The sequence below is a fragment of the Arachis ipaensis genome, chromosome B5 (genome assembly GCF_059453495.1).
Source record: "Arachis ipaensis isolate K30076 ecotype BB chromosome B5, ASM5945349v1, whole genome shotgun sequence".
Taxonomy (NCBI): Eukaryota; Viridiplantae; Streptophyta; class Magnoliopsida; order Fabales; family Fabaceae; genus Arachis; species Arachis ipaensis.
The window spans coordinates 81,922,174-81,937,340 of NC_142440.1; the positions used below are offsets into that span (position 1 = coordinate 81,922,174).

At 39.1% G+C, this 15,167-nt stretch overlaps 1 non-coding gene across 1 annotated transcript; it reads left to right on the forward strand.

Moving 5' to 3' along the window:
* Nucleotides 1-7,685: 7,685 nt before the first annotated feature.
* Nucleotides 7,686-7,789, forward strand: LOC148564772 (small nucleolar RNA R71). The gene has a single exon (XR_015884787.1). It is a non-coding gene; the product is annotated as a small nucleolar RNA R71 (small nucleolar RNA).
* The last annotated feature ends 7,378 nt before the right edge of the window (nt 7,790-15,167 follow it).

Here is a 15,167-nt window from a genome sequence, read left to right on the forward strand (position 1 = left end):
TAAATTGCTGAAATTAAAAGGGAATGGGGGTGATTGCAAGAATTGAGTTGCAGAATGTAAAGAGAAATTGGAAATCAGAAATGGGGAATTCATTGGGTGTTAGGAGATATTGAGATCTCTGAATCAAAACATGTATATCTCTTCCTCAACCAATGCGTTCATTAAATTTTGCTTGGCAATCTTATATGATTGGATCCCAATCCCTTGGCTCACCAATTCTCTCTAAAAACAAACAAATTCCCAATCCCTTGGTTTAAATGTTCATAAGAAGAGATGATGCTCGATCACTGATTATACCTCACAGTTTCATGAACCACAATTTGGTAGGATTACATGTCACAATATCCATCCAAACCCCAATCCAATTCACTGTGAGAAAGCTTCTCTAGCATGAATCCTCCATTCCTTTCCCAAGGTTCCGAAGGATTCCAATTATGGGTAGTTTCTTTCCCAAGACAACTACCCAATGGAATTAGAACGAGAAGCTTTCTAACAAAATTCAAGAGAAAAGATTGAAGAAGAAGATAAACTATTATTGATTCATTGAATTACAATAGAGCTCCCTAACCCAATGAAAGGGGTTTAGTGAGTCATAGCTCTGAATTCAACTACAAAGATATGAAAACTAGCTAAAAATGAAAAGGTGAAAAGTTCCTTCTAACTTAAATTCTATCCTATTTATACACTTTCTATATTGAGCTTCTGTTGTGTTTCTTGGGCTTTGAGGCCTCTCCCTGCTTTCCTTTTGCCTTGGGTTTATGATCCATAATCTTGATGAGGCTGCTGATCCAAATTCTGTAACATTCATTGAGCCAACTTAGTGATAATCAAATAATGGCACATGACTCAATAAATTGAAATTTCAGACTCATCAACCCTTCAGGCCCAATCCCATAAACCATGATATTCAATTGGGTTTCATACCAGAATAAGTTTAAGTTAATGTTTGTGCTCAAATACTAACTTAAACCACAATATTTTTGGTCCAGAAACCTTTTCCAAGAGTGGCGTTTAAGTTGCAGTTTAAGCTTAAACTGCAGCTTAAACGCCAGACACTTCCAGTGAGGCCTTTTGTAGAAGCACGTTTAAGCTTCAGTTTAAGGTTAAACTGAAGCTTAAACGTGGAAATGGAAGAAGGCAGCCCTGGAGAGTCATGTAGTCGAACACGTTTAAGCTTCAGTTTAAGGTTAAACTGAAGCTTAAACGTGGATATAGGAAGGGCAGCCCTGGAGGTCGAACACGTTTAACCTCCAGTTTAAGGTTAAACTGGAGGTTAAACGTGGAAATGGAAGGAGGCATCCTGGAGGTCGAACACGTTTAACCTCCAGTTTAAGGTTAAACTGGAGGTTAAACGTGGAAGCTTAGAAGGGTAGCCCTGGAGGTGTCGAACACGTTTAAGCTCCAGTTTGAGGTCAAACTGGAGCTTAAACGTGGAAATGGAGAGAGCAACCCTGGAGGAGAAAACTTGGTCGAACACGTTTAAGCTCCAGTTTGAGGTCAAACTGGAGCTTAAACGTGGAAATGGCTCCCTGGTGCTTTTCCCATTCTGGCGTTTAACCTCCAGTTTAAGGTTAGACTGGAGGTTAAACGTGGAACTCCTTCCTGAGTGGCATTCTCATTCTGGCGTTTAAGCTCCAGTTAGGCTTGAACTGGAACTTGAACTCCACATGTGATATTCAAGCTTCCTTTATTGATTTTGTTGCTTCCTTGCTTAGCCTCTTCTTCCCTGAAATCATCCAAACAATTGCATCAAAGTCTTGCAAAATTTCATGAGAAATCTTCCATTCATAGCATTCAAGTAATATAACTAAAACTCATGGAATTTGCATTAAAATCATACTGTTTGGATGGTTCATTGCTTTGTTCTTCATTTAACCATTTTTGGTTACTTTAAGCTCAAGAAAATGCATAAAACAACTAAAACTAACAGAAAAATGCTAGTGAAACTAGCCTAAGATGCCTTGGCATCACAACACCAAACTTAATACTTGCTTGTCCCTAAGCAAGTCCTGAGTTATTTGAGAAGAAAGTATGAAACAGAAAGCAATTACATTGGCTATATTAGCAAGCATTTGAAGTTCATCAGAAGGGTTTTATGCAGAAAGTTGCAGCATCACTTTTTCATATTTATCAGGTAAGATTATCACTTTTTCATTGCATCCATCAAACACTGCTATGGCCTCTTGTTATTCTTATGTCTTTGGCACTTTTCTCTTCTTTGTTTTTCTTTTCTTTTTCTTAGAGCTACTTTGCTCCTTGTTTGCTTAGTGTCATGTGTTGCACAAGCCTTTGGCATTTTCTTTTTCTTATCAGTGCACTACACATATCCACTTTAGGCATTTTAGTTCACATTTCTTCTTGAGACATTGGTGCCCAGCACCTCTTTGTGTGACTAAATGTTTTGTATTTAGGTTGCTCTTGATAATGGACTTTTGGTTGATAATCCCGGGTTAGTTAACCCAAGTTACCAAGTGTTGAAACACTCCTCAGAACCTATTCATCCAAGCATATCCTTAATACATAAAGACCACAGGCATTTGTCTCAGAAGTTCAAACCATTGGTGCCTAGCTTATTTTTCTCAAAATTTTTTTTTTCTTCTTCTTTTTCTTTCTTTTTCATGACCAAAGACATTTATTCATCAAGATCCATAGACAGTTTTCAATTTCTACATAAAAAATGATAATTCTACACTCTATTTCCAGTGATCTGACTTAAACAATCAAGCATGCATACCACCACTTAATTCTACTTGATTTGTCACTAATTGAGCCAAGTTACTTTTGTTCAAACTTTTCTTTTATTTTTGGAAACAGAACAAGCATGGCAAGCATTTGTTTAAGAAGGTGGAGTTATATCCAAACATCTAGGTATTCACTTTATTCAAAGCAATACACAGACACACATACTAGAGACTTCACATTAAAACTTAAATGACTCATAATGAAAGAAAGCTCATAAAGACAATTCACCAATTATCATTTGATTATTAAGGAACGAGACCACCTCTTATTTATTGCTTGGTTCTTCTTAATTCTTAGGATCCTGCTTCTTCTTGCTTCCTGCCTCTTTTTGACCACTTGTGCTTCCTTTGTCTTTTCTCATGAGCTTTTTCCAGAATCCAGCTTTTTTCATTGTTTCTTCCACTCCTTTTTCAAGGATCATTGCCTTGTTTATTTCTCCTTCTTTCCTTCCTTTGAAATACTCATCAAAAGCTGGGAATGCTGGGTCCATCTTGTGTAGATGTTCCCCTATGTAGTTAAGCTTGATTTGCGAACTGATGTTGTAATCAGCTTGGACTGAGTATCTTGCATTCTGTAAAGTGGTGGCTTCCTTGATTGCCAAGACATTGGCATCTTGGTGTTGGCATATGTGGCTGAAGGATTCCTGTAAGTGTAAATTATGTTCCCTTTGCAGATCTAAGAATCTTGATTCAAAGTTCCTTTGCATATCCATCATTTTTAGGTGAAAGTCCTCTTGTCTCTCCTGAGACCTCATGTATTGTTGAGACATTCCTTCCATGATTTCCTGCATTCTGCTCATATCCATGGGGTCTCTAGGAGTTCGTTGTCTTCTTTCTGGAATTGCTTGCTCTTCTTGCTCTTCTTCTCTATCTTCTCCTTCCTGTCCTTCTTGTTCAGCTTCTTGCTCTTCTTCCGCTTGTTGCCCTTCTTCATTTCTTCTTTTTGTATGTCTTGGAGGAGTTGGGCCGAGAGTCATTCTGTACGCAGTTATGGCCAATCCCGGATATAGCCAATTAGGTCTTTCATCTTCAAGTGGTACTTGGGCATCGATGCATAGTCTAATGATGGTGCTAGGGAAGTGGAGCCAGGATTCAGGGTCACTTTTCTCACTAAACTCTTGTATCTGTTCAGCAATGAGTTTATGAACTTTGATCTCCCCTCCCACCATAATGCAATGAAGCAAGATGGCTCTTTTAGGGACTATTTCTGAAGAGTTTGCAGTGGGTAGGATGGATCTCCTAACTATTGCATACCACCCTTTAGCTTCAGGTGTAAGGTCTCCCCTTCTCAAGACTCTTGGAGCCCCTCTTGTTTTTCTCACCCATTCAGCTCTGATGGCACAAAGGTCTTCAGCAATAGTTGTATAGTCAGGTTCTCCTATCATCCTTTCTTCATAACTTGCTTGGCTGAAATGTATGTTTTTCAGGCCAAGAGTTTTCATGATTGCTTTGGGACTGAAGTCAACTTCCACCCCTCTCACATAGCTTTTGTATGTGGGTTTCTTGGTTGGATCCTCCCTTACTGCATTTGCATAAAACTCTTTCACCAGGTTGATGTTGATTTTAGTGATTGGCTTAGTCAGGAGCTCCCACTTCCTCTTTTTGATCTTTTCCCAAACACCTGGGAACTCATCCTTTTCAAGGTCAAAGGGAACCTCAGCTAGTACCGTTTTAGGTCTCATCCATTCGGCTTGAATCTCATGGAAAACTGATTTGTATCTCCATGCATCGAATTCCCTGTTTTCCTCCATTGGCTGCTTGTCTTTTCTTCTTTTGTGGCTAGATGAAGCTGCCATTGGTTCTTTAGTTTTGGTAAGTGACAAGCTAAAGTTGACAAGGTGAAGCAAGAAGTGTTGTTGGAAGTGTGGGGAGGTTGTTTTCGGCAAGAGATAGTTTATGCTATGATGAAGGAAATGTGCATGAAGGAGATTTGGTGGTGTTGAACTCGTTCCCCAAGTGGTTCTTTATAGTGCCCGTAAGTGCAAAATGGACGGCTAGGGTGATTTGTGAAGGGTGGCTTGATGGTAAATATATGAATTAGGGAGAAGGACGAATTGCTTTTCATTTTCTTGGAAGTATTCTGGGTGCATTAGGTTGTACATGTAGCTATCTTTTCTTGCAGAACTTCCTTTTCCCATGTGTTAGTTTCAAAGACTTGTGAATTTTCTTTTTGACCAAGCACCGTACCTCCCTTTGTCTTTTTCCTCCATTTTTGTCTTTTCTTTTGTACCTGCACAAACAAACAAGTTTGCTATTATTTTTCGGTCCATGTGAATGATGAATAGTACTTGCACATGTAAATCAATGATTGACTTCATGAGCTTATAGCCGTGACTTTTGTATATATGCACACTTATTATTGGACACCAAACTTAGTGTTTGGTAAAGTCTCCTAATGACATGAAATCCATATTGGTTGTCCTTAATGAATGTGCATAATTCTAATAAATCATAGTCACTTTGGCTCTTTGATTCTAAACAAAGTTACTACCCTAAGTAATTGAAACCAAAGTATTAAAACATGCGAATGGTATACTTGTCATGAATTTTGAAATCCAGAGGAACTTCTTGCTTTTCATAAACTGTGTTCAAGAGGAACACCAAACTTAATGTTTGGTCGTGCACCTTGAATGAAAGATGGAATCCAATTTGAGTAAGATTTGGGAGTGCCTTCAGGCACACCAAACTTAGAGACCAATTGTAATTTACATGCAAAGTTTAGTGCACTTTGTCAATAGTTGTCCTGAGGATTCAAGTTCATGCATAAGAAACCATGCTTTATTAGATGTAGAGCAAAGCACTAAAGATTAAGGATACTAAAAACATGGGTTGCCTCCCATGAAGCGCTTCTTTAACGTCACTAGCTTGACGGTTGTCCCTTGTTAGGGTGGATTGTAGTGCTTGACGTCTTCTCCTCTCACTATGCAAACGTCCCCACTTGATTCCTTCATGACCTCTAAATGTTCCATAGAAAGAACTTTCCTGATTGTGAACACTTGAGGGCGTTGGGAAGGAATTGTTTTGAGGCCAGGTGGGATTGGCAGATAATGACTTGATATCACTTTCTCTCCCGGAGAGAAACCTTCAGTGGGAATTTTCTTGTTTCTCCACCCTCTTGGCAATTTCTTTACAGTTCTTCCCTTTCTCTTGAAGCTTTCTTCATTGACCCTTATGCCGGGAGGATCCTTCTGATCTGTTTCTGTTGATTCTTGTGGCTTTAACTCTTGCAATTCTTGTTTGCTTTCCAAGGACTGTTTCAGAGTTTCAGCTGCCGGATTGCCTTCCTCCAAACACAGATGGCTACTCTCATCCTTAGGCTTTTCATGTTCTGGTTCAGGCTCAGATGCAGGTTTGAAAACATTAAAAATGAGCTGTTCATCATGTATTCTCAAAATTAGCTCTCCTTGTTCTACATCTATGAGTGCTCTAGCAGTGGCTAGAAATGGCCTCCCCAGAATGATGGGGTGTAGGTAGCTTTCCTCCATGTCCAAAATGACAAAGTCTGTAGGGAAAAAATAATTTCCCACTTTCACCAGCACATTCTCAACTACCCCTTCAGCTTGCTTCTGAGTTTTGTCAGCCAGTTGTATGATTACATCAGTGGATCTCACCTCATTCAGTTGTAGCCTCTTCATAAGAGTTAGAGGCATCACATTTATGCTAGCTCCTAGATCACAGAATCCTCTGTCAATTTTTGTTTCTCCTATGATGCAAGGAATATGAAAACTTCCTGGGTCTGTTTTCTTAGAGACTGTGTCCTTCTTGATGAGAGCACTGAATTCTTTGTTCATTGTTACCGTTTGTCCTCCCTTCAAAACTCTTTTCTTGCTCAACAATTCCTTTAAATACTTGATGTGTGTAGGCATTTGATGGAGAATCTCAAGAAAGGGAATATTGATATGGAGAGACTTAAATGTCTCTAAAAACCTTGAATAGGTTTTCCCTTTTTCACTTCCTCCTAACCTCTGAGGAAATGGTGCTTTTGGTTGGTATATTTCCAGCATGCCTTTTTGCAGTTCCTTGGCTTGCTCAGTTTCACTTTCCTGCTTAGCTTCCTCCACACCTTCCTTCAATATGGTGATGGCCTTGCATTCTTCCCATCTCACTCTCTTTTGTTCCCCTTTTGGATTCTTTTCTGTGTCACTAGGGAACACTGCAGTTGATTTCGGGGTCTGTTGAGATAGCTCTCCTACTTGAGACTCCATCCTCTTGAGTTTTTCACCATGGTTCCTTAAGGTAGCTCTCACATCATCCCTGAAGCTTTTCAATTCGGTTATGTCTTGACTCATGGTTGCCATCATTCCTTCTATCCGGTTTAATTGATCTTGAAATTACTGGTTCGGATTAGGTTGGGTAGGTTGATTATTTTGGCCATGATATGGTGGTTGGGAGTAAGTGTTTTGTGTGGCTTGGTATGATCTTTGGTTGGAGTTTTGGTATGTGGAATTGTTATGTTGGTTGTGGTTGTAAGGTTTGTGGTTTTGTGGTTGGGTTTGTTGGTTCCCCCACCCAAAGTTTGGGTGATTTTTCCATCCTGGGTTGTAAGTGTTGGAATGTGGATCATATGATTGCCTTTGTTGGTTTCCCACATAGTTGGCCTCTTCCCAATCACCTCCTTCAATGCTTACTTCCTCTTGATCTTGTGTGTGTATTGCAGCCACTTGCTTTGTTTCTAATTGCCTGGTAAGCTCTGCTAGTTGCTTGGCAAACACTTTGTTTTGGGCTAGAATTGTATCAACATGGTTTAGCTCCATGACTCCCTTAGTGTTGTGCCTCTCTGATGCATAGTAGTACTCATTCTCAGCCACTGTCTCAATCACTTCAATGGCTTCTTCCACAGTCTTTTTCCTGTTTAATGAACCTCCCGATGAATGGTCTACCGCCTTCCTTGATTCATAAGAAAGTCCATCATAGAAAATATGCAATTGCACCCAGTCATGGAACATGTCTGGTGGGCATTTCCTTGTCAAATCCTTGAATCTCTCCCATGCCTCGTAGAGAGTCTCACCATCTTGTTGTCTAAAAGTTTGAACCTCAGATCGAAGCCTATTGACCTTTTGTGGGGGGTAGAAACGTGCCAGAAACTTGCTTTCCACCTCATCCCATGTTGTTAGACTCCCCCTTGGGAATGATTCCAGCCACTTAGCTGCTTTGTCCCTAAGTGAAAATGGGAACAAAAGCAGTTTATAGGCATCTTCCTGGACTCCATTGGACTTCACAGTGTCACAAATTCTCAGGAATTTTGTGAGATGTTGGTTGGGATCTTCATTAGCACTCCCACCAAATGAACAATGATTCTCCACAAGTGATATTAGCTGTGGTTTGAGTTCAAAATTGTTGGCCTGAATGGGTGGTTTCTGAATGCTGCTACCACAATTCCCAGAGGTTGGGTTTATGTATGAACTAAGAACCCTCCTCTCAGGAATGGCATTGTTTCCATCAGCTCTCTCATGGTTGTGAACTTCTCTATCCATGTTGAGATCTAGAGCTTCCTCAAAATTGTCCTCAGATTCTCCTTCAGATTCTTCTTCTCCCAGTACTCTCTTCCCTCTTGCTTCCCTTCTAAGTCTATGAAGGGTCCTCTCTGGTTCGGTATATGGAGGAGTTGATGTCTCTCCTCTCCTACCTGTCATACAAGAACACAGCACAGGTAACAACAAGTGATATACTCTTGGTTAATGGAAGAGTATGGTTAGAGCAATTGAGGAATTAATTCAAACAGTTAGTGAGTCAGTGAGTTAGTTGCTTGAATTTAAAGGCATAAAGAAAGAAAGCATGTAACAGAGTGCAGAAATTAAAATTCAACAAGTAACTTGTACTGAATTAATCAAAACACAAAAAAAAATGCTCAATCTAGTTAACTTCTAATTGGAGAATTGTCAATCGAAAACCAATACCCGGCAACGGCGCCATAAACTTGATGCGCATAAACTTGTTATGCTACGATTTAGGAAATTGCACGATCGGCAAAATTCCTTCCGGCAAGTGCACCGGTTATCGTCAAGTAAAAACTCACAATAGAGTGAGGTCGAATCCCACAAGGATTGGTTGAGTGAGCAATTCAGATTAGAAGTGTGTTCTAGTTGAGCGGATTCAAGATTTAGATGAGAATTGCGGAATGTAAAATTGGCGGGAAAAGTAAATGACAAGAAATTGAAATGGCGGAATCTTAAATTGCATGAATTAAAGAGCAGAATGTAAATTGCTGAAATTAAAAGGGAATGGGGGTGATTGCAAGAATTGAGTTGCAGAATGTAAAGAGAAATTGGAAATCAGAAATGGGGAATTCATTGGGTGTTAGGAGATATTGAGATCTCCGAATCAAAACATGTATATCTCTTCCTCAACCAATGCGTTCATTAAATTTTGCTTGGCAATCTTATATGATTGGATCCCAATCCCTTGGCTCACCAATTCTCTCTAAAAACAAACAAATTCCCAATCCCTTGGTTTAAATATTCATAAGAAGAGATGATGCTCGATCACTGATTATACCACACAGTTTCATGAACCACAATTTGGTAGGATTACATGTCACAATATCCATCCAAACCCCAATCCAATTCACTGTGAGAAAGCTTCTCTAGCATGAATCCTCCATTCCTTTCCCAAGGTTCCGAAGGATTCCAATTATGGGTAGTTTCTTTCCCAAGACAACTACCCAATGGAATTAGAACGAGAAGCTTTTTAACAAAATTCAAGAGAAAAGATTGAAGAAGAAGATAAACTATTATTGATTCATTGAATTACAATAGAGCTCCCTAACCCAATGAAAGGGGTTTAGTGAGTCATAGCTCTGAATTCAACTACAAAGATATGAAAACTAGCTAAAAATGAAAAGGTGAAAAGTTCCTTCTAACTTAAATTCTATCCTATTTATACACTTTCTATATTGAGCTTCTGTTGTGTTTCTTGGGCTTTGAGGCCTCTCCCTGCTTTCCTTTTGCCTTGGGTTTATGATCCATAATCTTGATGAGGCTGCTGATCCAAATTCTGTAACATTCATTGAGCCAACTTAGTGATAATCAAATAATGGCACATGACTCAATAAATTGAAATTTCAGACTCATCAACCCTTCAGGCCCAATCCCATAAACCATGATATTCAATTGGGTTTCATACCAGAATAAGTTTAAGTTAATGTTTGTGCTCAAATACTAACTTAAACCACAATATTTTTGGTCCAGAAACCTTTTCCAAGAGTGGCGTTTAAGTTGCAGTTTAAGCTTAAACTGCAGCTTAAACGCCAGACACTTCCAGTGAGGCCTTTTGTAGAAGCACGTTTAAGCTTCAGTTTAAGGTTAAACTGAAGCTTAAACGTGGAAATGGAAGAAGGCAGCCCTGGAGAGTCATGTAGTCGAACACGTTTAAGCTTCAGTTTAAGGTTAAACTGAAGCTTAAACGTGGATATAGGAAGGGCAGCCCTGGAGGTCGAACACGTTTAACCTCCAGTTTAAGGTTAAACTGGAGGTTAAACGTGGAAATGGAAGGAGGCATCCTGGAGGTCGAACACGTTTAACCTCCAGTTTAAGGTTAAACTGGAGGTTAAACGTGGATGCTTAGAAGGGTAGCCCTGGAGGTGTCGAACACGTTTAAGCTCCAGTTTGAGGTCAAACTGGAGCTTAAACGTGGAAATGGAGAGAGCAACCCTGGAGGAGAAAACTTGGTCGAACACGTTTAAGCTCCAGTTTGAGGTCAAACTGGAGCTTAAACGTGGAAATGGCTCCCTGGTGCTTTTCCCATTCTGGCGTTTAACCTCCAGTTTAAGGTTAAACTGGAGGTTAAACGTGGAACTCCTTCCTGAGTGGCATTCTCATTCTGGCGTTTAAGCTCCAGTTTAGGCTTAAACTGGAACTTGAACTCCACATGTGATATTCAAGCTTCCTTTATTGATTTTGTTGCTTCCTTGCTTAGCCTCTTCTTCCCTGAAATCATCCAAACAATTGCATCAAAGTCTTGCAAAATTTCATGAGAAATCTTCCATTCATAGCATTCAAGTAATATAACTAAAACTCATGGAATTTGCATTAAAATCATACTGTTTGGATGGTTCATTGCTTTGTTCTTCATTTAACCATTTTTGGTTACTTTAAGCTCAAGAAAATGCATAAAACAACTAAAACTAACAGAAAAATGCTAGTGAAACTAGCCTAAGATGCCTTGGCATCAAAAATAAATAAAAAAATTCAAAGCTTTTTTTTTTTTCAAAGAAATAGAGAAGAAGAAAATAAAAATAAAAGACTCAACAAGAACACAAACAAAGACTCAAATAAAAGAAGAAGGTGACAAAAAAGATAAAGGTTTTTGGTAAAGTTTTAAAATTTTTGGAATTGAAGAACAGGAACATGTAAGACTTAAATCAGGAACAAAGCTTAAACACAGAAAAGCAAATATTTCTTGAAAAAGGTTTTAAAAATTTCAAAAAAAATAAGAAAGAAGAAAATAGAAATTAAAAGACTCAAATAAAATAAAAATTACCTGATCTAGGGAGCAAGACAATTCGTCAGTTTGTCCAAACTCGAACAATCCCCGGCAATGGCGCCAAAAACCTGGTAGCACGAATCCCCAATACCTTCGTACAGTTGTACCAGCAAGTGCACTGGATCATCTAAGTAATACCTGAGTGAGTCAGGGTCAATCCCACGATTATTGTTGGTTTGAAGAAAGCCATGGTTATCCTGCAGGTCTTAGTCAAGCGGAATCAAGAGTTGATAGATAAATATTTGTGGGATTAAAACTAAGTTGGCATGTAAATAAAGAGGAAGGGCAATTAATAATTGGAATATATTGTATAAAATAAAATCAGTAACAGGAATAAGGTAAAGGATTGGAGTTGCTTTGTCTTTTTGAATTAACTCTGGTATCACTACCTTCTTTGCTTGTGAGTGATCTCTTCTATGGCAGGCTGTATGTGATCAACGCCTTTATTGAGAGGTGATAGAAAGAATTGTTGTCAGTCTAGAATTTCTCTTAAGGGAAATAGAACTTCGTTGTAAGCATAGTTCCAAACCAACAAATAATTCTCAATCAAATTTAAATATTGGTTGTCACATGTACAAACCCCAATGAAAATTAACCGAAGTATTTAAACCTCGGGTCGTTTCACAAGGAATTGCAATGAAGTGATCAATTATTGGCTATGAAGGAACAAGGGGGGTTTGATTTTGTAAAAGGGCAAGAAAATAAATAACAAGAAATGTAAATCAAGCAACTAAAGAAAGCAAATAATAAAGAGAGACATTCATGGCAAGGATTGAGAATATATATTTTCTATCCTAGTCACTAATCATACAATGATTAACAAGAGCTTATCTTATTTCGTCATCTCCAATAATTGAAGAAGGTAAAATGTTATCTTCACATAGGGAGAAAATCAAATAAGACTAGTTAATCTCAATCCAAAAGTCCTAATCAACTTACTAATTGAATTAGCATGAGATTAGAGTCAATGGAAACAATATTAACTAACAATTTTGGATCACCAACATAAGTTGGGTCATAACGACTCAATATTACCTAATTCCTCTTTCTAAACCAAGAATGCTTAAAAATCTACTCTAACAACCAACCAAGCATTTTGTCAAAAACTTGGAAGGCATAAAAGGAAGGCACAATAAACCGCAAGGAAATGTAAATCTACAACTAATTGCTCCCCCATTGCTTAAGCTTGAATTCTGCATGAAATACCCTCAGGAATGAGTTGGATTTGGGCCTGGGCAGCTCGGAAATTGCTCCCAGCATTTTCACTTTAATGAGGTCACGTTCGACCTGTGACGCGTACGCATGGGTCATGCATACGTTGGAAAGCAAATAATAAAGAGGTCACTTGGCAATTTACTTCCCACGCGTACGCGTCATGTCACGCGTACGCGTCGCCTGGTGACCTCATCTTCACGCCTGCACGTTGATGTATGCACTATAAATCCTTGTTTTTCCATGACTTTTCCACTTTGCATGCTTTTCTCTTAACTTCTTCCATCCAATACTTGCCTTATGAACCTGAAATCATTCAACACACACATCAAGGTATCGAATGGAATTAAGGTTAATCAAAATTACTAATTTTAAGGCCTAAAAAGCATGTTTTTACACTTAAGCACAAATTAAGGGAGAATTACAAAATCATACTATTTCATTGAATAAATGTGAGAAAAGGTGATAAAATCCCCCAAATTAAGCACAAGATAAACCACAAAATTGGGGTTTATCAAGAGGTCGTCAATTCTCCTCCGAATCTGAACCCCAAGGTTAGTGTGGATCCATCACTACTTGAGGGTGAAGCTCGTAAAAGTCTGTTCTCCTTAATGATCCTACTCAAAACGCCACAGACATGGTCGGATCTTCCGAATCAGAGAATGCTGCATCATTGGGTTCTAGCCTCTACCACAGAGACCCTAATCTCCCCGTAAATCAGTTGAACTGGTGTCTCGAGAACTCCCCAACGAAGTCGTGGTTAGCTGTCTAAGAGATGTTTGATTCAAGCTGGCGGTTAGTGCTTTCCACTGAAGTATTCACACGAACCCAAGTAGACGCGGGTGTTTGTCAGGCACGTTCATCTTAGTATGATGAACAGAGCTGATTATCACTAATCATCCTATTCACCATGTTGAAGTACGAATATACATCTTAGAATTAATCACATGCGGATCGAAGAAGAAACAGTAATACTTTTATTAATTCATAGGACTCAACAGGGATCCTCCCGTCAACCTAGGAGGTTTAGAAACTCATACTGATGTGAAATACAATGGTAAAAATGTGTATGATGGTAAAAGATTGTAAAAGTGTTCGAATAACATAAATTTAATCCATTAAATACTAAACTAATGAGTCTTTTTAGTGCTAAAATCCACTTATAGGGCCAATTTGGTGAGTGTTTAGGCTGAGTTTTGATGAGATCCACGTGCTATGATGTTTCTAGGGCGTTGAACACTGGCTAGGGGGCCCTCTCTAGGCGTTTGGATGCTGGTCTTTTCTCTTTGGGCAATAGAGGCCTGGAAGGGGGTAGGAAGCTGGCATTGGACGCCAGTTTTTGGCCTTCTAATTTGAAGCAAAGTATGGACTATTATACATTGTGGGAAAGCTCTAAAATTTAGATTTTCATAGCCATTGAGAATACTTCATTTTGACTTCTGTAACTCCAGAAAAGTTCTTCCGAGTGCAAGGAGGGCAGATCCGGACAGCATCTGCAGTGCTTTCTCTGTCTCTGAATCACACTTTTGCTCCTCCTCAATTTCAGCCGGAAAATACCTAAAATTGTACAAAATACAAAAACTCATAGTAGAATCCAAAAATATGAATTTAACACTAAAACCTACAAAAACTTAATTAAAACTAAACAAAACATACTAAAAACTATATGAAAATGATGCCAAAAAGCGTATAAAATATCCGCTCATCAAATGGAAAGAAGAGAAGAAATGGAGGTGAATGGAACAGGGTTCCTACACGTACACATGCAGTGACGCGTAAGTGTGGTGAGATGAAAGCGGTGCGACGTGTATGCATAGATCACGCATACGCGTGATGGTCAAATCAGAGAGAGGCGACGCGTACGCGTGGGTGGATTTTGTGCTAGAGGCACAATTCTAGCCCGAAACACACACAACTCTCTAGAATTTGTATGAGAACATGGAGAACTTGGTGGTCACGTGTACGCGTGGGTGAAGCGTACGTGTGACAGGCTGAAATGCTGGTGTCATGCCTACGCGTGGGGTGACGCACGAGCGTGGCCGGTTATCTATTTTTCAAAATTTTTCAAGTTCTAGCACCAAACCAAGCATTCCAAACACTCAAACAGCTACCAAAATACCATAAAACCTTTTTTAACCTGCTAGATTCCCAAATAAACTCAACAAACCAATCTAAACATGAATTTAAACCTATTTTACCATTACTTACAGAGGGAAAAATGAAAAAAGAGGTTACCATGGTGGGATGTCTCCCACCTAGCACTTTTGTTTATTGTCCTTAAGTTGGACTTATGGGGGCTCCTCAAACGGTTGTCAGAATTTCCAACTGACTTTACCTAGTTTGGGTGAAGTTCTTCACAAGATATGAGCTACCAAAAATTGCATCCATGTTGTGATCCGGGATCCCATATCTTATTTTCACACTCGTCTTTTAATTGATCATCATTGTTCCATCCGGGTGGTAGGCACATAGACTTCTCATTTAGGCACCAAACAATCCTCCTAGACCCATCGATTTGAGCACTAGTCCATCCTTTTCATCCACTCCTTGAAGTTTCAACCATAATGAGCCTAGACTTACAACGCCAACCACTAAACATTCTTCTCTTACGCTTCATCCCACAAAGTGCCCTTGATAAACCACTATTTTATGGTTTATATTGTGCTTAATTGTGCGGTTTTAACAAATCTTTATCCACTTATTCATATGATTAGCATGCATTTATAATTCCTT